Raw genomic sequence first — 23,022 nt, forward strand, 5'->3', positions numbered from 1 at the left:
GAAATGTCCTGTATACAATAGTAAAGTTCACTTTTAGACAGAGTGCATATTTAAGCTATAGAAGAAAGTATACTCTAAATACAGTTCAGTCTTTGGTTTGGATAGAAATGATTTTCACAAACTATTTCTGGCATACACAAAAGAGCACACATTGTATTTAAAAGATGCAACACTTAAGGATCTTTTTTATTTTATTCAAATCAACTGTATGCCTGCACATCGTCTCAGCACTGTATGCATCAGCTTACCGAAAAAAATCTACTGCGTGATCTCAGTCTCCAACTTGCTCATATAAAATCAATTTATCCAGAATAAGGTTGTGTCCTGCTTTGCAAGAAAGGCTATTTTCATGCCAGATTTCTATGTTGGATCTGAAGCATTTAAGGTATAGGATTATTTTGAAAACCAAAAAATGTTTTATAGAGGGGAAAACTCAATTTCCTCATGTTCAAAGATGGCACAAAACACATATGCCAAAAAGATGTTTAAAAAGCCAAACTGCATACCTGGCTAAATCAAACATGCAAAAAGGGAGGCTGTTATCATTTTCTGAAGCCATGGATTAATCTGAACTTTCTCAGCTCTGTTAGCCCAGGAGCTGCTTGACCTTACACCAGTGGCTGCAGTTTCTGTCATTTCTTACCTCCTGCAAGCCTTTGCTCATGTCAGTGGGAGGCAGTGGAGGTGCTGGTTCAGACAGCTTTGAACCAGTATAAATTTTGTTTCCTCCAGGGTAATCATCTAATGAGCTATTGCAAATTAAAATCAACTCATCCAACATTGAAGGATGTAGATGGTAATAGCAAAAATCAAATTTTGACCTCAAAGCTGGAAAATTTCAGTCCACACATGACCATTTCAATGTGCTCCAATAGGGTTGGCTAGAAAGCAACAATTCAGTCTAAAAAAAAACCTTGAAGTTTTAGTATTTGGCTTTTTTTGTACTAGGCTGACACTGAGACAGCTAGATATTTTTTATTAGGATGAAGCCTACCCCAGACCAGTCAAAGCAGAACAGCTATAGCTCTGAGCTGGGGAGGTTAGAGAGGTGAAGGTCTTCTCAGAGAGAGTACGCATGGGTCTCTGCAGTCCACTTAAGTGTAACAGCAACAAGGCTATTGGCTCATTCAGAGCTTTCTGCTTTTGGGATTGAACTAATATTGCATCCTGGAGGTGGGGCAATTCCCCCACTGACTCTTTCTGTAAATGAAAACTGGAAATTAGAGTAATGTTTAAATCCCCAAATGCGTATTAGTGTGACCAATATAGAGCAGAATCCAGCAATAGGCAGCAGCAGAGACATACAAAAGGAAACTTCTCAGTTAATGAAAGGATTACTTCTCACTGGTTTCACATATGGCTCTAAGATACCTATGTAAAATACAAACTCAGAGCTTGTTTCCTAGAGATGAGGTAGACCTATCACTTGTAAGCTCATACCCCTGAAGTGTCCCTGAGACACTTGATTCTTATCCCTTGTAAAGTGCCCTATTTGCTGCCACTAATTATTTGCAGTCAGATAAAATGCATGTTCAAATAGCATTTTTTTCTGCTAAAGCATGTATTTAAATAATTTACATTTTTATTTTCTATATTCCAGCCTATTATCTAACTTGTAATTAGGCCCCAGATTTAGAAGATCAGCCATGCACATATTAAGAAATGATGAGTCTGTCAGGGTATTTATAATCTGGCTGTAAATTAACTGTTTTGGTGTTTGCCCTGGCTCTATACTCTTATTACGTATTTTACAACCTGTTGCTGTGTCAATTTCTATATCTATTGTGACCAAAGAGTACCCTTCAGATAATGCATTATTAATGGCTATGCATTAATAATAATAATAAAGCAATAACAGTAATTATAGTTTTTATCTTTAAATATTCATGCATCAGCAAGGTAGAAACTCATTTCAGAATTCATATGTGAACATTTCAAGCAAATGCAAATAATTGTACAAGCACACAAACAAGAGTTTTCTATGGGTACATGAAGAATTTAGATATAACTTGTTTTATTCACTGTTTTGATATTTTAAATAACCGGTTCTGAGTACATGTGCCCACTCTTTATAACAAATAAGTTGCCGAATATTTCCATACACACTGTGTGCTTCTTAGTATCCAGAAAAAAACAGGAACAACAGATGCCAGCTGCTGAAAGTTAGTACTGTATTTCACACAATGTTGACTAAAGAGGCATCATACTAAGAAAATGATCAAGAATAATGCTTCTAAGAAAATGAAAACTATTACATTTAATTTTTCTCCTCACATAACAGGAAAATGGGACATAACAAAAAATATATGCTGTAGAATTATTTTTTATTTCCAGCCTACCTAACACAGAGCTGATTTCATCATAACTTGCAACCCAGGACATTCCTTCAGAAATTAAGTGGCAATTTTTTTTGCCTGTGGAATGAAGTATCCTGGCTTAAATTGGTATACTGCCACTTGGGAATAACTTTTTGAAGAAATTCGTAGATCAGGTTACAATGTCTTCCACATGGATATCGTTAGGGTTTTATGATCCTTCTGGAAATTAGTTCTGTTAGGTCAGGATCGTAACCAAGTTCCTTGGTTTACTCTTCATGATGGAGATCTGCTTTTTTTTGGTAGAAGAGAAGTATTTAGGTCATAACTAATTTTAGCAAATAAACATGAGTGTGAGCATGGTATTTTGGAAATACAGCCTATTTTACATTATTAAGAATTTACATAAATGTAGAGGTGTTCTGTATAGGCAGCATTATTACACTGTTCAGGGTCCATATGAAAAAAACAGAATTTTCAGCACTGTTAAGTAGAACATGAGCCTGCACTTACCTGGTCAGTCTCAATAATATGGAATGAAACTCATATTAGATGTGCTGATTAGAAAAGTTAAAGATATTCTAGTACATATGGAGTAATTGTACCATTGCCTTCTGGAAGCTTGAAATAAGTCATTACTGATGAATTACACTGAGAAACTAGTCAATGAAATTATCATGAGGCTAATTTGTACCAAAGAGAAGACTCTACTTATAGAGTACTTGCTCATAATATATAAAAGGAAATATTGTATGCTTTTGTAAATGGCACAACCATGAAAGGAAAAAAGAAAAAAAAACAGCACCTCCTCAGTTAAAAAACATCTTCTTTCCTATTTTACTGAATAGGCACATTTGTGTTTAGGGTTGCATATAATAAATATGCATAATATTTAGCTTTATTCTTGTCATTCTTTACAGTGTATGCTTATTCTGCATTGGCAAGCCATATTTCACATTCAGGATAAAGCAGAATGGATACCACTGAAAGAAAGGAGCTAGTCTGGGTTTATCTTTAACTTGGAATTAACTTTAAATTGGGAAATCCCATGATGCAGTGCTTTTTTTTTTTTTTTTTTTTTTCCAGCCCCTTTGGGACTTCTACCAAGCAGCAAATTAAATTAAGCCAGGTAGAGAATTTGAAGGAAATCCTCCATTCCTCTGGCACCAAGCTCAAGTTGCTGGCTGGGTCTAGGGGATTTTATGGGGATTGAAAGGGAACTTCCTTTGGAAGCTTTCCATATACTTGTGTATCTCCATGTGTACAGATGGTGGTAGCTCCAGAGCTCTCCAAATATTCACTGATTCATGCACACACAAAAAGCCAGCTCTGCTGTGACTCGGCCTTCCTTGCTGAAGCTGCACCTCGGCTGCAGCTGGAGAGGGCAACATTTCTCTAACACTGCTCCAAAAGCCAACACTCTAGTAGGATGCAACATATGTCCCCAGATAAGCCCAGTGATTGAGGCGGGAGAAGAGAAACTTTGGCAGAGGGGAGATGTCTGAGTAAGCTCTTAAACTGCTACAACCGTGCTGTCCACATTTGCAGTCCAGGCATGTCAGTGTGGATGAAATGCTGTGCTCTCTCAGCCACCGGGCCACCTCGTGCAAAGCACTGGGCAGTTTGCAAAACATATAGGGAGATTGAGCCCATGCCCCAAACGACTTTACACTTTAACTGGATAAAATCAGCAGTGATGGGAGTGAACATGGAAAGAGTTTGCTCCAATGTCGCATTACAGGCCGAGGTAAAGACAGAAAGAGACCTTATTGAATGGCCAAGACAACCCTGCCAACTAGGTTACACTGTGTGGGTAGAAGTGGCCATATTTCCAAAACAGTCTACTACAAGTATATTACTGCACTTACGCTATTTAAATACTAATATTTTACCTACCAATATTCTTCCGGCAACTTAGGAATTTGGAGCCAGATAGTTACATTATGGATACCTAAATAATTGGATTAAAATTCTATTAGTTTTGCCTCCAGAAGTGCAGCTTTTCTAAGCTTCTAGAAGAAGTAATTGATAGAGTTTGGTGGATATTACTTGGGGAAAGATCTGTTGTTTGAGGAAACATCTCTTTCTTCTTCTGATGGGATTGTACCAACTTTCCTTGCACCTCACTTAAGCATTTACACACTCTTGCCGTTTCCACAAGTGGGATATCTGCAACTGGATGCAAATAATGAATTCACAAGTCCATTCTCATTAAGCAATGATATTTTTCTAATACATAAAATTCAATTGTTAAGAAATACACCGTATCCTCTACTCAAGGGGAATATGACCTTGTAAAAGCACGTAGATACATTATACAAAAGGGCTGAATTTGTATCGCTTTCCTTCACATAATTCAGTGGAAAAATACAAACTGCTGTAATGAGGGTTATAAACTACTGTCTCTCGAATCTGACTTTAAAATTTGGTTTATTTAGAACATAGAAATACACATGAAATTTAATCAGCATCTCAAGTCACATTATGTACTCTCTGTTCGACAGGAACTGAGCACATAAATTAACTGAACTGGGAGCTAGTCCCAGATCCATCCCTACTTGGCTACAGCACCTTTTGCTAGGAACTTCCAGCAGGGGAAGCTCTTAGCACATCAGTATCTTCACACTTCTTTAACAGAGAGCAAAGTTTAGTCAAGACTGAGCAGGGGGTGGAGCGGGGAGGGGGGCAAAGGAAGGAAGAAAAGAACCAGCAATGTAATAAACAGTTGTATTAGCAAGCTAGAAAGAATATATTCCAATCACATGCCTTTGTTGCACCTTAAAAGTTAGAATCGCATACATACATGAAATATAAACACAGAGACCGTCAGAGTATTTTTGTATAAAACTTTGTGGCTCACAATACTCCTTCTGTGAGGGAACTGCATCCAGTTTGGGGCTGACAGGCAGCCTACAAGCTTTGTGCCGGCACACTAATCCCTTGTCTGTGGGTTACTGAAAAACTACTTGCATTTTTGTTCCCAGTTCACCTTGGTGAAAAAACCCAATTCCATATATGATAAATCCAGTGTCTGCAGAAAGGCAGTCACCTAATTGCACAGTGAAGCAGAAGAAAGCTTTGCAAATGGTATACAATTTTCAAAGTGTTCCAAGCCTTAGGCAAAAGCCTTTCAACTGTGTCTAAAACTGAATGATAAAATATGTTGTACAAATTATCTGTGAACAGGAAACATGTGGTAGTGGCAGGGGACTGAAATGTAACACTTGTAAAGAAATGGGAACTGCCAGTCATTTATACCCTTTTACTTTTCTCTCAGTCACAAGTTTCATCATATTTTTTTCACCATCAGTTGATGTTCAAGTTTATAATAAGACATTTATCAGATCTCACTAGGCCAATTACAGCTTTGTAGCAAAAACAACAAAAAATAATATCCCATATGAAGCTAAAGGTTTAGTTTTGTCCCTTTTCTTTGTACTTTCACAGAGTTTCTCTTTTATCACTGTGAGGATGTGTGTGGATGGAATTTTGAAAGAGCTTGAATACTGCAGAAATGCCGAGCATGCCAGTCATCGGCAGTTTAGACTAAAGTAATCATAAGTTGAGAAAACTTTCTCAAGTCCTGTCTATAAAAAAGAGAGAGAGAGAGAGAAAGAAAAAGGAAATGCACAATTACTGTTCAGCAGAAATAAATACCCCCCCCCCCTTCTATTCTGAAAGCTCATTCCTGCTTCCTTGCTCTTAAAGTTCCTACAGTAATGGTGTACATCTTCTGGTTTTTAAAGATGTAATCTTCATCACGAATACCAACCACTGTGCACTGTGTTCCTCATTGATGGAATTTCTTATAGTATAGCTCTAGAAGAACACTTCAAGCAGTGCAGGGGAAAGAAAAAAAGAAAGAAAAAGTGAACAGTTTTACCAAGCCTCAAGAAATTTGGGTGGATAACAGAAACATAAGTTTTCTTAAAAATGCCACCTGCAAGCACTCAGAAAAGAAAGGGTTTTTTTAAGTTACATTTTTAAAAATAATTGAATATATTTGGGGCCTACTTTTTCAAAGTATTTGAATACATGATTATGTAGAATAGTGTGTGCAGATCCATCCATCTCGCAAAGTTCTTAGGTGACTTGCTGAATAACATCCTAACCCCCTAACAAATTTTTGTATTTCTTCACTGTGTATTACAGTCCTAATTAGACCTCTTCAGGTGCTCTCAGTTTACTCTGGAGCCGGTATCGTTTGTGTCCATTAGGATAACACGGCTGGTGTAATTTGCTGAATTGGTGAACATGCAACATTAGTATCTGTCAAATCAATTTCCTGCCAATATTTCCCATTCTATATACTACACAGAGAAGTACTTGAGAAAATAACTAAAATTTTAACTGCATCAGAAAGAAAAATTCTTGCTTTTCAAGATTTGGAGGCATCAGAATTAAATGTTTTCTAGCATTCTGGGAGACTAATGAAGAAGTCATGTGATTTAAATGTTAGCTCATTGGACTTGGATTCATTAATGTAACTAGGAAAACAATAAGCTTTTTTGTGATTCAATGATCAAACTAAAGCTTTGGGAAAAAATCACAAGCAGGTTTTTAAAAGCAGTTTTGCAATTAAAAGAAAACAAAATGAAATATGCTTTACTTCAGACTGTCTTTTTTTTCAAATTCATGGAAGAATGAAAATAGAAAATGATATTTTGAATTGAAAAAGCTTGAAATTGTATTTTGAAATATTTTGTCACTTTTCAGAGAAGCATTTCCTTTAATATTTTCAAAATTAAGTCTGTAATCATTATCAATATTTACCCTTCCCTCTGTTTTTTTTTTGGCCACAAATATTTACTGCTAAGAATTCACAAATGATTTTGGTCCTTCTGGCTCTTCCTCTATTGTGAAACAGTAAAACTCTTCAGCCCTGGCCTTAGTTGTCTGGGCTGGGATCTGCTAGAGCGCACAGTGGCTGCTTCCCATTTTGCATGCCTGGGTTTACTTTGCATGGAAAAAATGAAAGCATGAAGCAGTGACAGTGTCTGTTTGGCTCTTATACTGAAATGGATGCAGACAGATCTCAGAAGCATTGCTGGGTCCCCCACTATCAACATAATCTTTGAAATATTGAGATTTTTGCTTGGCAGCCTTATGATTCATCTAAAAAACCCTCACCTTTTAAGTTTGGAGTTAAGTGTCCAGTTCTAGTGTTTGCTAGCTACATGAGTTCTGATCAATATCTGTATATTTATGTGCTACATTTTGCCTATTTGCACAATGGGGAAAATGATATCTGCTTCCTTTGAAAAGAGCTTTGAAATCTTTAGATGAAAAATGCTATAGAACTATATCTGACTGTCCTTAATTATTTGTGCTTTTGCTCTTTCTCTTTCTGTTAACTCCCATTTAGCTCAAGCTTTTATACAAAGACTGAGAGAAAAATCTCTGCTTTGGAAAAGTTTCAGTTCTAGCTACCTCTTCCATTTCCTAGACAAATTTATGGAAGAAAAATACATTGAAGGACTGAGAGCTAGTAAACATAAAGATATCACCTCCAGTCAAAGAAAAGTCTGGGCCATAGACTGCTGAAGTCTGGCAGAATATCTGGACTTGTGTTCTGATGCTTGTCCTGTTCTGGCACTCTTTTCTCTCATCATCAGATATTGTCTGCTTCTTTTCTTTCAAGAGCTGAGTGAGGGTGTATTGCTCAGCCACAGCAGGGGCTGGAAATGCCAAATAAATTTCCTGAGAAAAACTTCACTTCCATCAACTCAAATTGCTCACCTGTTCTCATCCAAGGATGTCCTTTCCTGTTAGTCCCAGAGCCAGCCCCTCTGGCAAAGATGCAGCAGTGCTAGAAGGTGCTGGGAGCTGGCCTCCTGTTGGCCCTGTTCTGGAGCTGCAGGCCTCCAAAGGCGTGTTTCAGGCATCTAGGTACCAGTCCATACACATGGTGATGCATTTCCATTTTGGCTGCCCAGCGGATTCATTGGTTTTCCCTTGCACTTCCAAAAGCACTTGTCCATCAGGCTCTGCAGGAGCTCTTGTGCATTCGCCAGATTGAACTGCACCTTCACCTAGCCTCTGATGAGCCCAGGGTCTAGCTTCAACTCCATGTTAATGCCCCAGGAACTGAACTATGAACTTGCCCTACATCTTGCAGACTGTTGTCTACTTTTGGAGACATGGTACTGGGCTAGCTGGTTCTTGGGTTTAACACTGTATGGCTGTTTTTATGTTCCTTTCATCAGGTTTCTAATTCCTTGCTGGGTCCTTAAGGGAAAAGAGGCAGAGAGCTTGTTTTATTTAATACTTTTTATGTCTGCAATCAGGTGGATCGTTCCTCCATGAAACAACACATACCCAAATTCTGTTCTACTTTGCAGGCCATCTTAACTTTAAAACTATCTGCTGACTCTCCTAACTAATCGTCTCAAAGTAATGACATCCCCAGGTACCAGTCTGTCTTTCTCGCTTCTAAGGCATGTGACTATGGAGCGAGGTCTATTTTCAAGAAGAAAAACAGCTTTTTATTCTATAGGGATAAGAAGCAGAAAACCTGCATGTGCAGTACATTTGCTAGAGACTGAAGGGAGGGAATTCAGTTGCCTAAACATCGGTTGTTAGAGTAATTTTAGAGGCCAAACATATCCTTTGTGCTTCTGGTTGCTTCCACAGAAGAGTACCATTTGCCTTTTGACTTTGCACCCTATTTACTGGCCCCATTAGGACTTTTCCAATACCCTGACACATCAAAAATAGCAAAAGGTGCCTACATTTAAGCAAGCAGTTAAATCCCAGAGTAGCTGCCAAAGCTACTGTCTTTTGCAAAGTAAATTCATCACTGATTGGCAGATTTGCGGAGCTGCTGGAAGTTTACTATTTCTGACAGGCCAACATTTAAACAAATGCAGAAAGTGAGCTACCTAGAGACAAAACTTCATGTTCTAGACACAACCTTGATTTTGACATTTACTTCTCTTTTGATTAATGAATACTGTGGAGTCTCCTATTTTGGAATACAATATTTTAATTACAATTGTCTGGGTTTTTTTTTTTTTTTTTCCTAATCGGAGGTCTCAAACTGTGCCATACGAACTGGTTGTGGTATACAAATCACTTGTCAGCTATTAGAGAGAGCCAATGGGCTGCATGACATTGTCTCTTGACCTTGGTTCCAGATGGCAAGTGGCAGTAAAAAAATCTAAAAACTCTAAATATTTGCCTAATATTGCAATCACTGCAGTTGCCAGTGAGATGCTACATGATCACAAATGGGAAGGGAGCTGTTTCATGAGTGAACCTCTCTAATAAGATGTGTCATCACAATGATAAATCCCTGAATGGGGTGTCATGCGGCTAGTGAAGTGTAAAACATTATGAATCTATTTTCTGGCGTCTGCAGATGTGAAGAATTTCTCTTCCATTGGTGTTGGTGAAGATGGACTAATGCAAAGTTGCCAGAGAACAATTCGTAGTAAAAGATAGTTACTTTGAGTGGGATTCTCTGAACAGACAGGTATATGTGATCTCACACAGCCTCTGCTGAAGAAAATTGGAGCAGAGTACCTGTGTAGCTAGAAGTGCACATCACTACAAAGCAAAGATAGAGATTTTTATAAGGATGTGCCATTGTTCTAACTTGTCTCCTTGTCGAAACAAAGAGTAAAAGTCACCATGGTCCCCTGTGGGAGCTGCGATAGGCCAGCTGTTGTGTATTTTAGACTCTACTAAAAATGAACAGTCTATGCTGCCATTAGTTCATCAGTAGAGAATTTCTCTTTTGCGAGGTTTCACCTTTTGTCCGCACCACATTTACCTGAAAGTTTGATCCAGAGTACCTCAGACATCTGAAACAGTGTTGTTGCTTTTAAGAGGAAAAGTACTTTCAAAGCCCAACAAAAAACACGTAACAGCTGAACTAACAGGGCAAGATATTGCTAATTCACTGCCTCAGAAGGAAGCTAAATTCAGGCCTAGTGAGGCAAATACCTCATGCTGTGGATGCTATTTATTTTCCTGGGTGCTCTTCTCGGTGGGTGGAATATCCTACACTAACTTCAAGCAGCCTCTTTTGGCTGGTTCACACATTATAGCTAGCAAAAAAAGCCCTAGCTCCAAGCTGAATAGGTGACTGAAGCATTACAGGGCTTTGAGAGGGAAGGGGAACTAAGAAATAGGAAAAAAAGAGTATTCTTGTATAACCAGGAACCCCCAGGTGAATAAGTTTAACTAAAGTTACCCCCAACTTCTACCAAGTGCCCTTAGTAAATGACTAAATGCATAATGTCATTTTGTGCAATGATTCAGGTTAAATTCCATGCAAATTCTTCTGCATAGAATTGATTTGCAATTCTTTTGAAATGCCCAGTTTGAAAGAATGTTGATCCTGACAATGTGTTGCATGGCACAGGAGGGCAGCATATTTTTACAATAATAATCATTTACCTTTTTATTGAGAATTTCATTTTGAAGTATCCCAAAGTGCTTCATAAAGACCATGAATAGAGTGTTGCAGATTTGCTGTCAGTGGGAACAAGACAGGGCAAAGAAGAAAAACTTTTTGAATAAGAGACAGCAGCAATTCTTATTTTATGGAAAGGATATATGGTCGTTAATGTTTACAGAGGTGAGATGGAGCCTCAGGTCTTTAACAATCTCATCTAAAAGTGTCCTAACTCAGAGAGCAAACTGAAACAAATCCATCTAGTAGTTATGGAGGATTCTCCTTTAAAATAGCTCCTTTGAGATTGGGGATTTGTGGTTTTTAAGGAGTATATATTCAAACTTGAAACATAATCTTCTGAGCTATTTTTTGTCCTTGCCCCATGTTCTGTGCCAATGAAAGTGGCCTGGGATCCTCCCACTCCTACACACACACACACATGCACACACCCACACACCCACACACACTCCTCCCTTCAGACAATTTTTCCAATGCTAGCTACTTCATCGTTATTCAGGCAAAATGTCACTGAAGTCAAAAGAACTTACATAAGAACCAAACACAAACTCACAGCAAGATAACATCTTCCTAAGAAACAGTCTTCAAAGAGTCCTGAAGGGAATGATGATCAGTGAGGCACCTTTCAGATTCTTTCAGCCAGGTGTACACCAAAAAAAAGAGTAAAAAATGGTGGCCTATAGGATTCACTCCTCCTTGAAGCCTCCCTGCAAAGCCAGCATGCAGCCTGGCCCCACTGCTTGGCTCCAGGGCTTTGCAACTCCTATGGCAAAATTGTCCTGCCGACCATTTCAGTGGAACAAATGGAGAAAGGAACAGAGACCCAAGCCCTGACCTGCTGATGCTGATGCCCTTGTTAAAATCTGAGCTGAAAGGTTACATTGCACCTACTGACAGCATAATTCTCCCTGCAGTTCCAGTTGAAAACACTATTTCTCGCTTCCCTACACTTTAAATACAGGTTGTGCAGCATGGCGGGTGGAGAAAGCCTGCTGTGTTCTCCCCCAGCAGTGGCCGCGTGCCAGTCCTCAGAGAGTGATCCTTCTATTTGCATCACACTTATTAGTGGTGCTATTTCCATTATGATGTTTTCCCTCATTTCCACTGAGAGAGTTTATCAGAATTTCTTTTAGAATAAATCACCCCTCTGTAACTTTGTGAAGCTTTAAAAATATAATTTAAAGCTAAAGCCTGGACTCAGATTGCTGTTTCCCGCTTGTGTGAAGAAGCTGTCAATTAGAGACACCAGGTGGGAGCAAAGATCACTGAAACCAAAACTGAATCAAACCATGGATTTTTCTACCTGCTCAGGAGTTGAAGAGCATATTTACTATTCTTCAGCTGGCATAACTGATTTAGTGTTAGGGACAATCTATTGCAGTATATATTAATAGCTGAGAAAGTTTATGTACTATATTGCTGTTCAGTGCTATCCTAGAGAACCAAAGTGAAGGTCTGGGAAAATGGGGAATGTCAACAATTCTTGAGTTTGTTAAACAGAAGGTTTTCATACCCAAGACAGCTGCCAGAAGATTTTGGTTCTATTCCCATCTGGGATGTGACTTATACTGTAGCCTGGCAATATCAATTCCCCTCTTTGGATCTCTGTTTTCCTTCTCAAGCTTGACTAGTATATCTTGAGTTGGTTTCCTGCCATCCCTCTCTGTGTGTTTTACTCAATATTTAGTGTAATGTTTTTAAGAGCCATTACCAAATACAGAATATTTTATGACAGTTGCAGTGAAAGCAGCATCTCAGACCAGTTCTTTCTTGTCTTGGAGGAACACCTCAGGCGAAAAGCCTGGCAACTCTGAGCTCGTTTTGAATGAAATCAATGTGGTGCCACTACCCTTAAGCTATATTGCTGGGCTGCGCTTCCCTGTTTACCAGCAGCATTGATGACACAGGGCTAGCCCCAGTTTTGGTACCTGTCACAGTTTTGGGTACCCAGGACCATATAGATTTGCAACAATACAGAAACAGTGTCTTAAAAACGAGCACACACTCTCATACAAAAACCTGCACAATGTATTTCTTTTAGGTTTCCAAGCCAATAGCAATAAAATCACAAATGGTCCAGAGATTATGGGCCTGAATAATACCTATGTAGAGGTTTTTGAACTCTCCTCCCAACTCTTCTTCCCTGGCAGGGAGAAGAAATGTGCTTTGACCACAGCATCTATCAGCTTTCAAGTTCTTTGGCTGTATCTATACTGTCTTTTCCTGATGTCTGTTGACTAAGACTGGTTAAAATCCAGTGTGCTCCAGCTTGGTTCACCTAAATTACTTCTCCAGAAATTATGACCCCCTTTCTTATAGCCTGTAGAATTTGGAAAACTAAATAAACTATTCTAGCCCAGAGAGAGCCTCACTCATTGCTCAATCATTTTTATCTTAACTCTGTCATTACTTATACTTTTCTATCTTATAGCTTCCTTTGAATACCACTGCAAATTTAGGAAGACTGGTGTCATTTACATAAACTCTAGTCAATTTCTATTACTAAGAGGCATGCAAGAGATAAGTCAAATTTATTTTTAAAAAGATGCAAATGTTTCCTGTATGTTGCCAGTGTTTACTGCAAAGTAAAACTTTTTTTTCCTGGAAAGAGTACTGATGGAGCTGTGTTGGGGCTTAAAATGTGCATAGCCATGAACAAACCTTTGTCTGTAGAAGAGAATAGGATGGGATAAGTAAACAGTCAGATAGACATACAGACGGACAAAGTTATGCTATCCAAGGGGTATAAGTAAAACAGCAGCAATAACCACCAGCAGAGGCAAGGCTCTAAATTATTAGGCTCTAAATTATTAGACTTAAATCAGGGAGCAAACTAGCTCTGAATGAGGAAAAGAAGGCATTAGGTTACAAAGTCCTGAGTCAAGAAATAAGCCACCAGGAGCAAGAGCTATCAGTTATAGACAAGATGTGAAAGTCACTGCTTGTGCAAACTCTGAAGAAGTGAGATGTCCAGGGCCCTTTATGGAATGTGTTCACTCGTCAGGAAGAATAAATTTTTGGAGGCCTTTCTTACACAAAGGAGGAAAGAAAGAAAGAAAGAGAGAGAGAGAGAGACAAAGAGAGAGAGGAGTACCTACACCTAATACTGCACTGATGATGCACCGTTGTTGGCATCAGAAGAACCCTAAAAATAACGTATTTGATGGGCTCCAGTGGCAGAATGGGTATTTCACTCAATCTGAACCATGAACAATAAAGAGTCTTCTAAGTTATGCCTGTGAATAACCTTAAGTATTTGAATAGTCCCACTTGCTATATTGGGATGAATCATGTGAGTGATGGTACCCACAGGCACATTTAAAGGTATTGATCCTAAGGGCATGTCATGAATTATACCACTAATTCATAAACTGATCATTAGGAAGTAAGCTTTTTGGAGAGATTCAAGCATAAGGATTTTAAAATACATGCTATGAGTGAACCTTAAAGCAAATCATTCTTTAACTTTTAATCCTCATCTTTTTTTTAGAAAAAAACGATTACCCATTGTGCTTCCCGTTCCCTTCCTTTCTTTGCTGGAAAATGCTTATGAGTTCTTAGCAGCACCTGAAGATTGATGACATAACCAAAAAAAAGCTATGACTAGACTTGCAGCTCTTCCCTAAGCAAAATGGAAAGGCCTGCCACGACATATATTATTTAGTATGGATGAAATGTGCTGGACATTACTTAGACTGATCTAACGTTCATCCAGAGTCACTACATTGGAGAGGTAGTAATCATGAGCACTGGTGCATGGAGAACTCGTTTATCACTACAGAACCACAAAAGAAAGAGCCCATTTGAATCTTATTTTCAAGAGTGCTTTGAAGCGCTAAGGTTAACAAATCCTTTAGTCACATACTGTACAGCCCTAATCGAAGCTTTTTCTACTCAGTCCTGCATAGTGTGTCTTTTTGAATGAACCCCCCACCGAAATAAAAGGGCCAGTGGTAACTCTAAAACCGCTCTTCTGTTTGAAACTGCTCTACCTGCTTTTGTGACAAGTAGTTCTATGATGACTGCAAACGACACTGATAATTTTTCCCCTGTTCTTCCCTGTTTAACATGTATATTTGATAGTCCCTGGTTTCACCATCTTCCTTGTTAGTGTAGGTCTTTTGCCCAGCAGCCAGCAAGAGTGAAATTACTTTAAAAAAAGATGCCAACTCGAGAATGCATTGGCCGAAAGACACCAGGGAAGGCACAGTCCTACCCGAAAGATTTCAAACTTACATAAACTTTTATCTAAAACCAAATCCAAATCTCAGAATAATTGCTGGATTTAATTTTTATAATAATATTTAATTTAATCATTTTTACAAGACTTGTCTCAGCCAGAACAGAGATAGTGGTGCGCAAACTCTGTAAAAAAACTTTCTTATTTAAGTTCCCTCCTCAGGTTATTGGGATCAAGAGGCCCAGATTAACATCTGAAGCTTTGAAGCCACGCCAAACCTTTCTCTCATCCTCTGGACTTCACCCCGCTTTTAGTGCTGAAAAGTCATTTGGCCCCAATTATTTATTTAGTTTCCTTCTCTGCCTCTAATGAAGTATCTTTAATAAAATATGTATCTTTAGGGGGAAAAAAATTATTAGTTACACTTACTTAGGTCAATTTTTACACACAGATGATATTTACTGGCTGATAGTGTCAGCATTTTCTGCCTTGCATTGTGTTAAATACCTGATGCCTTTTGATGACCTTACAGTGATTTTATGTTAAATAAAATTTCACTTGATTAGGCATCCAGAGATACAGCACCATGGTCTCCTTTTCCTTTTCTCTCATTCTTGTCATTCCTTTCTCCCATCTCATTGCTCCTTTTTTCCCCATCCTTTTTCTACTTAACTACTATTTTCTTTCCTTTTTCATGTTATTCATCACTGATGAAAAAGGTATTTTTGAACTATTTATACAGGTAGTCTGCAGGTAGGTCAAGGGAAAAGAGCACAACATTTAATGGGAAACTTTCAACTCTCTGGAAGCAGTTCTGGCAAGACAAGTGTGCATGTTCAGAAATTTTTGGTTAGACTCTCCATTTGTCTCCAAAAAAACATTTCTGTTACAGGTTTGAAATCCTTGTAGTTCAGGGTTTCATGGAAAATATGTTGTATGAGCTCTTGTATCCTGAAATAGTGCCACTTTACCAGTTGTAATGTAATTGATGATAGCTATTAATGCCTGAACTGTGCTTTGAAAATGTAAAAACCTATATGCATGCTAAGTACCGTTAAGTACTTTTGGAACCATTTTTTCTCCCTAGGATTAGTTTTTGGGGCGTATTTCCAACAACCATCTTTTAGGATGGCTAGTTCAAAGAATAAATTGATCTTAAGTTTCAGAGCTGATAACTGCTATATAGAAACTTATTCTGATGAGGAGCTCTTTGTTTCTAGGAGTGGAAAGTGCCATGTCTAGCTATATCCTGGGCAGGACCGTAATGCCAACACTTCTAAATAATAATAATACAAAAAAGAAAGAAACAGGTTGTGAACTTTGATTCTATCTTCTTTTCAAGCTAGCAATATCCTGTGATAAAAGAGGGTGTCGCTTGCCTACATTTCAGAGTTGAACAACCACAGTACCATTTAAAGTCAGAAGAGCTCATTTAGTCTCATCCCCGATGTATCACACACCAGCAAATTTCACAGTTGTAACTGTCCCTTCACCGAGCCCAATAACTTGAGTTTTACAGAAATCACAAACCATCTAGTGTGTCTGGCAGAGAACAGGGGATACTAGAGTGCTCCCAAAGCCCAGTGCTCTGCAGTGTCAGGTAATTAAAGGTGTTATGATCATGTGTTCCTCGCAAAGGTGGGAAGAAGCACCAGACTGTAGACAACTAAAAGCAGGTGTCTCCATGCGAGCTAAATATCCAAAGTTCCCACTACAGTGTGGATTTAGTCACTGCATTCAAATGTATCTAGGGAGCTCTTCAGCTCTCTCTAAAGAAGGTGTCTACCTGCATTTGGTCAGCTCAGTTGCTTCCTCGCCTTCACGACTATGTGGGTTGGCTTTCTATTGACTATAATGGAAACTCTTGACACATATATTCAAACTCCTAAAAAATGTAACAATCTGAAAACAGTTCCCTGGGAATTTAATCATTCATGCTGCAGAGAGTAATAAAAACCCTCTAAAAACTCAGCTGATATGCATTTGTAGATAATTTTTTCCCTTACTCTCACGCTAGTGATCACCTGAACATTGGAATATGTCTGGTCAATTGATTACTGGAGAAAATCCATCCTTTTCAGGCTTTTGGAGATGCCTACCAGCAAGAGATTTTATGAGAGTTTATGTTCTAATGTGAAGTTGCAAATGCCCTGATGACAATGCAAAACTTCCTGCTCTTTTAGGAAGGAAGGGACTGAAGAAAGAGATTCACAGATACCTGTTCATGGATACCAAAGGCTAGAGGGAAAACACAGTCATGTCATCAGGAAACCCAGGCAGCATTTCTGATAGAAGCATTATTCAACACCAACATTTTGAAGGATCTCATTTGAAAGAGTCCAAGCAATAGTGACTCTACTTACATCGTACCAAGATATTAGTGTTTAATTATCTTCTCTGTTAGGATTTTGAGTCTTATTTCAAGGTTGAATTAGTCTAATATCAGCTTCCAGCTAATAGATCTTTTAATATCTTTATTAGGAAGATTGAAAAGCCCCTTACCTGGCCTGACACCTTTTATGCCTTTCTGTACACAGTGTTCAAATTCTTTCTCATCTGTCTTCTTGATAAATTGACTAGGTTAAGCTGCTTAGATTTTTAAGAGTTGTTTTCCAGCTCCTATACGTATGAGATAATCAACCTTGCTTTCTTTCTTTCACTTGATAACTTTACTTCCTTTTTTCCTTTTTATATAACCAAATATGTATTTCATCATTTTTACATAGAATTGCAATAAGACTGTTAGTATTATTTTTGGGATCTGGGTACTGGCATCTGATTTTGCTAGCATTTATGTTTTTATATTTCTGTGATATTTATTAAATTTACATGTAGATATAATAATGCATGCTATCAAATAATACACGTTGAATTGCCACTGTGGCTTTCATATCTGTATTTTCATTGTGTCATAAAACACAGTTGCCATGTGTGTAAAAGTCTGGTAAACATATTGTATAACTGTGGACTACTGTAGTCTATGGAGTCTGTAAGTAGTTCTGTGTGAAAGCAAAAATTTTCAGTCATTATTTTCTACTAAAGACATGTTTCCATGTTTATTTTTAAATAACTTGAAATCACAAATAAAAATCAGTAAGTAGATCGCTTCTGTGTGTTTTAAAATGCACAATGTTTTCAATTTCATCAGCAGCAGAGATTGTGAAGATGTTTCAAATAATTCAGGTGAGTACAGAAGTAATTCAAGCTGACATTATTTTTGTAAACATTTCTTTTCTGACACAGAAGACCCATAATATTGATCTCTCCACAAATAAAATGTCCATCAGTTCCCCCTTCTATTAATTCATTTTTTTTTCATTTTTTTCAGGTATACAAATGATTGAATCCTTTAGACATTTGGGAAGCTTTACAAATGTGTCATCCCCACAATTTATAGATGAATTTATTATTAAATTTATGCAAATTATACATGAATGAAATAGTTCCAAGCAGGATGATTTGCCTCCTTTAAAACCTGTAAAATAAAGAGGTGGAGCTATTTTCAGCAGGCTTTTGGCAATGATATAAAGTTATTGGCCCAGGTCTGGCCAGTCTATAGATTAACATGATAGATATTTCCTTGTAATTTTGCATCTATGTGGAAATAGTTTAAGGGATAGTCAAATGAAAATTAAAGAAAAGCTTAGTGGACAATTCAATGGTTATTCAACTATGAGGTTATTAATGGCTATAAGATATAAATATATTATGAAGGCAGAAGGGAAAATTAGAGTTTCATTCTCTTTCAAATCTTAGGCATCTAAAAACTGTTTTATGTAAAGAATAGGTTACTGGGTCAGGTTTGGAACACAAGAAGAACGTTATTTTTTCCACCAGTTTACTTTATAGTCAAGAAATTTGGAAACCTCCATTTAGAACTATTTTACCAATTAGTCTGCATTTGTCAACATTTGGAGGAATAATCTGTAAAATAAGAAAGACTAATATCACATCTCTAGCACTCTGGTCATGATCCCAGAAATCCCCATCTGATTTTACTTGCTTTTGCCAAAAGATCCGAGACTGGCATGGACAACAGCAGGAGTGCAAGGTAGCTCATTCTGGCACCTCTATATAATGTTGTGGATTTAGACGATCTTCCATTACAATGAATGGGCTACTTGCTAATAGAGTACAGGCAATACATATATGTCCTTATGAATGATAAGTCCAAAGCAAGCATGGCAAGCCTGGGAGATGTGAGGATGCTCGCGTTCCAGTAAAAACACCGTCACAGACTGTAAAAAAGGCACTTTAGATTAAGCTTCAGGTACCAGGCTTGAAATATAGTTGTTATTTCCAGTGGTGAATATTTAAAGCTAATGGTGGAAGCAAACAATTTTTTCCTTTTCTTTATTTTGCTTGTAAAGGACAAGAGTTTGCTCATTAGGATGCAATATGGAAAAAGAAAATAACTTGATAACATGTCTGAGGACACAGAGAAATATACAGTACGAAATCCCTCACGTGAGGAGGATATTTTACTAGGACCATTTTCCCAGGGAAAAGGAAAAGCACTTAAAAATACATACACAAGATTAGAAATACACATGTAATTTATAGGGAGGTTAAATTGCTCTGTTGTGCCATAGAATTTCATCTCTGCTTGGCAGATGGCATGCCTTGGGATAAGTTAAACCCAGAGCTCAGGCTAGTGTAAATGACACCATTGCAGGCATATCAGCTTCCAAGTCCGCTCACAGAGGACAGCACTGAGTACAACAGTATACTGAGCGTTCAAGAAAATATAATATTGCTGAGCCCGTGAAAGTAAGAGCAAGACTGCACACCAATCACAGGGGAAGCATTAAAAAAAAAAATTAATCTGGCCTCAGCTCAACAGAAATTGTATTCGAAAATCTGTCTCAGTACAATAAACATAAGTCTCTCCAGCCTCACAGTAATTAACCAGACAAAAGCAAAACACAGTCTTTTAAGGCAGAAATTTTTGGAGGTTAAAAAAAAAGGTTTTCCAGGGTTCTGAGACTTGTGGCAAAATGTGCCATGTGAAGTTTAACATTTGATGGGACCTGGTGAGATCAAAAACCTGGAAAAAAAATGTTTGCTGAATGAATAGGAATGAGCTCCAATTATGAGCTGGACACTTACACTGCTTAAACACAGCTGGAGACAGCATAGCTGCTCCTTATTTTAGCAGAGACACCATCCAGTTGACTTGAGACAGAGGCAAAGGCTCTTCTGGTTCGGTTCCTTGTGCCTGACAACACATGCTGCGTCAAGATGAAGCCTACGGATGCGCAGCAAAGCAAGAACTGGGCTGATCAGCCTCATGCTGCTGCATGTGCGTGCTTCTGATTTAAACTTTGGTCGCCTGTTTCTACCAACTCAACAGGCCTTACCTAAGTTTGGTTTCTTAAGTTCTGTTCAAAACACAGTCACGCTACACAAAACAATACATTGGGAAGGAGCTGGAAGTTATGGACTTTTAACCCTTGGAAACAACTTTCTGAGTGAATAAAGGTATTGCTCTTGATACCTCTTGCAGTCCTCTCAGACATCAGTAACCCCACAGATCCCCAGACTGTAGTTTCATATCATCTCTTACTTAATGTAGATGCTCCTAAAACAAGCAGCCCCACTCCTTACTACTTCCTCTCGCCTCCCTTGTTTCTGACCTCCATTCCCTGAATTAGTGGAAAATGAACTCCAAAATAAGACTGGCTGACCCAGCCCATCTACACTGTCACTGGACATACTGCAGGGAAAAGAGAGGAAATGGCTGGCCAGAAGAGAAGATGGTTAGAAAATCCAACAAACTATGCTGGCAGTAGTGAAAGTTAGATCTACTTGAATATAGTGTAGAACTGCACCCTGACTGTTCATTCACCCTGACACATTTTTCTTTAAAAAAAGAGTGTTAATGCAAGCTCATTTGTACGTGCATAAAGGATGAAGTAGTCTGAGGCAGCAATTGCAACAAGTGGCTTAAATGACAGTGAAGGATTTGTGTTGTCGAGGACATACAAGTGACCACCAGCAACTGCTGGATGTTAATAAATTGCCTCATATTTTTTTTTGTGTATAGTAAAGGAAGCTTCCTCTCCTTTCTAAAGGAGTCTCACACGGAGAATTTTGAAGTGCTATCTTCAGGTTGAGCAACACAGTGCAGATCAGTTACATTCACTCTAGTGTCATCATGAAATTATGTGGACCATCAGGTCTGTCATGTTGAGCTTGGCTTTGTCATGAGGCAGTTGGCTGGAAGGTGTCACATTTGTGCTTTGATATTGAGACACTTTTGCATGTTGGAACCTGTACAAACACTCATGGGGATTTTCATATCAATATCCACTGCATCTGGAAAGAAGCGTGAGACTACTACCACGTTTGTATTTCAGGAGAATAACATATACCTCAATATGGCAAATTATAATGTCTGTGAGCTCAAAGGGGCCCTGATGTTTCTACTGCCATATTGCTCTCCACCTGCAAAAAGATCAAGAGCTCACACTTAGAGCTAGCATTACTTTAAAGAAAAATAAGCTAGCAATGTTTCTAATACAGATTAAAATACACATGACCTCACAATAAAAATGGTCTAGCTGAAAATGATAAAGAACATGGTACTGAATACTTCAAAATTATTTTTTTCTTCCAGAGAAGCAATTACCTTTAGATGCAGGCTGACATCAGACCACCTGATTATGTTCTATTTTATGAAATGTGAGGAATTTACACAGTTTTAAGGTTGCACATAGAACTCAGTATTGTGTAATCTTGAAATGTTAACTTTTTCAAGCCTTGTAGTCACTCTGTATAGAAGTGTAGGTGATATTTCTGCTCCAGTAACCTTCTCAAGGCTCAGCAAATAGACTCAGCAGGGGTTAACCTGCAGGATGTCCGTAACTGAGCAGAATTTCTCCTCATCCATAGTGATAAAAAATCAGCAGACTTTTCCTCTTTTCATATGTAAGGGAGACTGTGAAGCCTTTAAAAAAATGCATAAGGACAGAAGAAGCTGGAGTGCAATAGACTTCGTTATAATTTGTCCTCCTGTGCTGGATGAATATAGTGCTGAGTGACTGGCAGATATTTTAAGATCCACTCCTCCTATTTTTTTGATTAGAAGAAATTGTGCATGGCCTTCCTTGGAATACAGGTCTTGACGTCTGTCTGCTTAGGAATTCTGGACCCAAGAGGAACTTGTTTTTCATAAAGGCTTTAGGGATACCTCACTTTTAAGTGGGCTAATAGTAACCTCTGTATAGAAGTTGCGTAAACTTTCCCTCTTATAAGCACGTTTTCATTTGCTTTATCTGTGATAAAGTTTAATTGTCTCAGTGGAAATTTTCCAAGATTTCTCTGATTAAAATGATGGGTGATCTGTGTCTGCGTGGAAAGCATACTTGTGGAAAGCTTATATTCATACTGCTTATCAAGAAACTCTTACTACTCAGTTTTGAAATTCAACAGGAAACTCCAGTCCAGAATGCTGGAGATAATGTGCGTATATATATACCATGATTATCCCAGGTAATTGTAATCAGGTCTGCTATGAAGCTTTGTCTATTCTATTCTATTCTATTATTATTATATTCACTACTTCTAATACAGCTATATTCCTGGTTAGGACTCAATTACTGTAAAAACACAGTAGTAGTCACATCATAACTCCTATTCTCTGAAGACATGTGGTTAGACTTAAAATATTACATAGTAGCAGTGAAAAATGAAAAATAGATTCACCAGCATATTCACAGATTTCTTTGCTTCCCTGTATTTTCTATTTTCTAATCTCAGAAGACTCATATATGGTTATGAGCCTGAAAACTTATTCCAGGTGTGGAATATTTGCTAGTTAGAACTTTTTACTTGCTTTTTTAAAGTCAAAGTCTTCCAACAAGAACAGAGAAACCATGGCATCTGCTTTTGTGGCCAGTCACACATTATAACTGTCTGAAGAAATCCATTTATGAACCAGTGTTTTTCTAGATTGAAAAAGGTTTGTCCAAGTATTTTTTGAATACGTATGAGTAATGAATATATTTGCAGAAGTCAGGATTGCCTCTTGAGTGATTTGTAAGCAAAACCAAAAAAACCAGCTAAATTCACAATGAATATTATTTGCAATGAATAATTCAGCCAGT

The sequence above is a fragment of the Dromaius novaehollandiae genome, chromosome 1, assembly GCF_036370855.1.
Source record: "Dromaius novaehollandiae isolate bDroNov1 chromosome 1, bDroNov1.hap1, whole genome shotgun sequence".
NCBI classification, from domain to species: Eukaryota; Metazoa; Chordata; class Aves; order Casuariiformes; family Dromaiidae; genus Dromaius; species Dromaius novaehollandiae.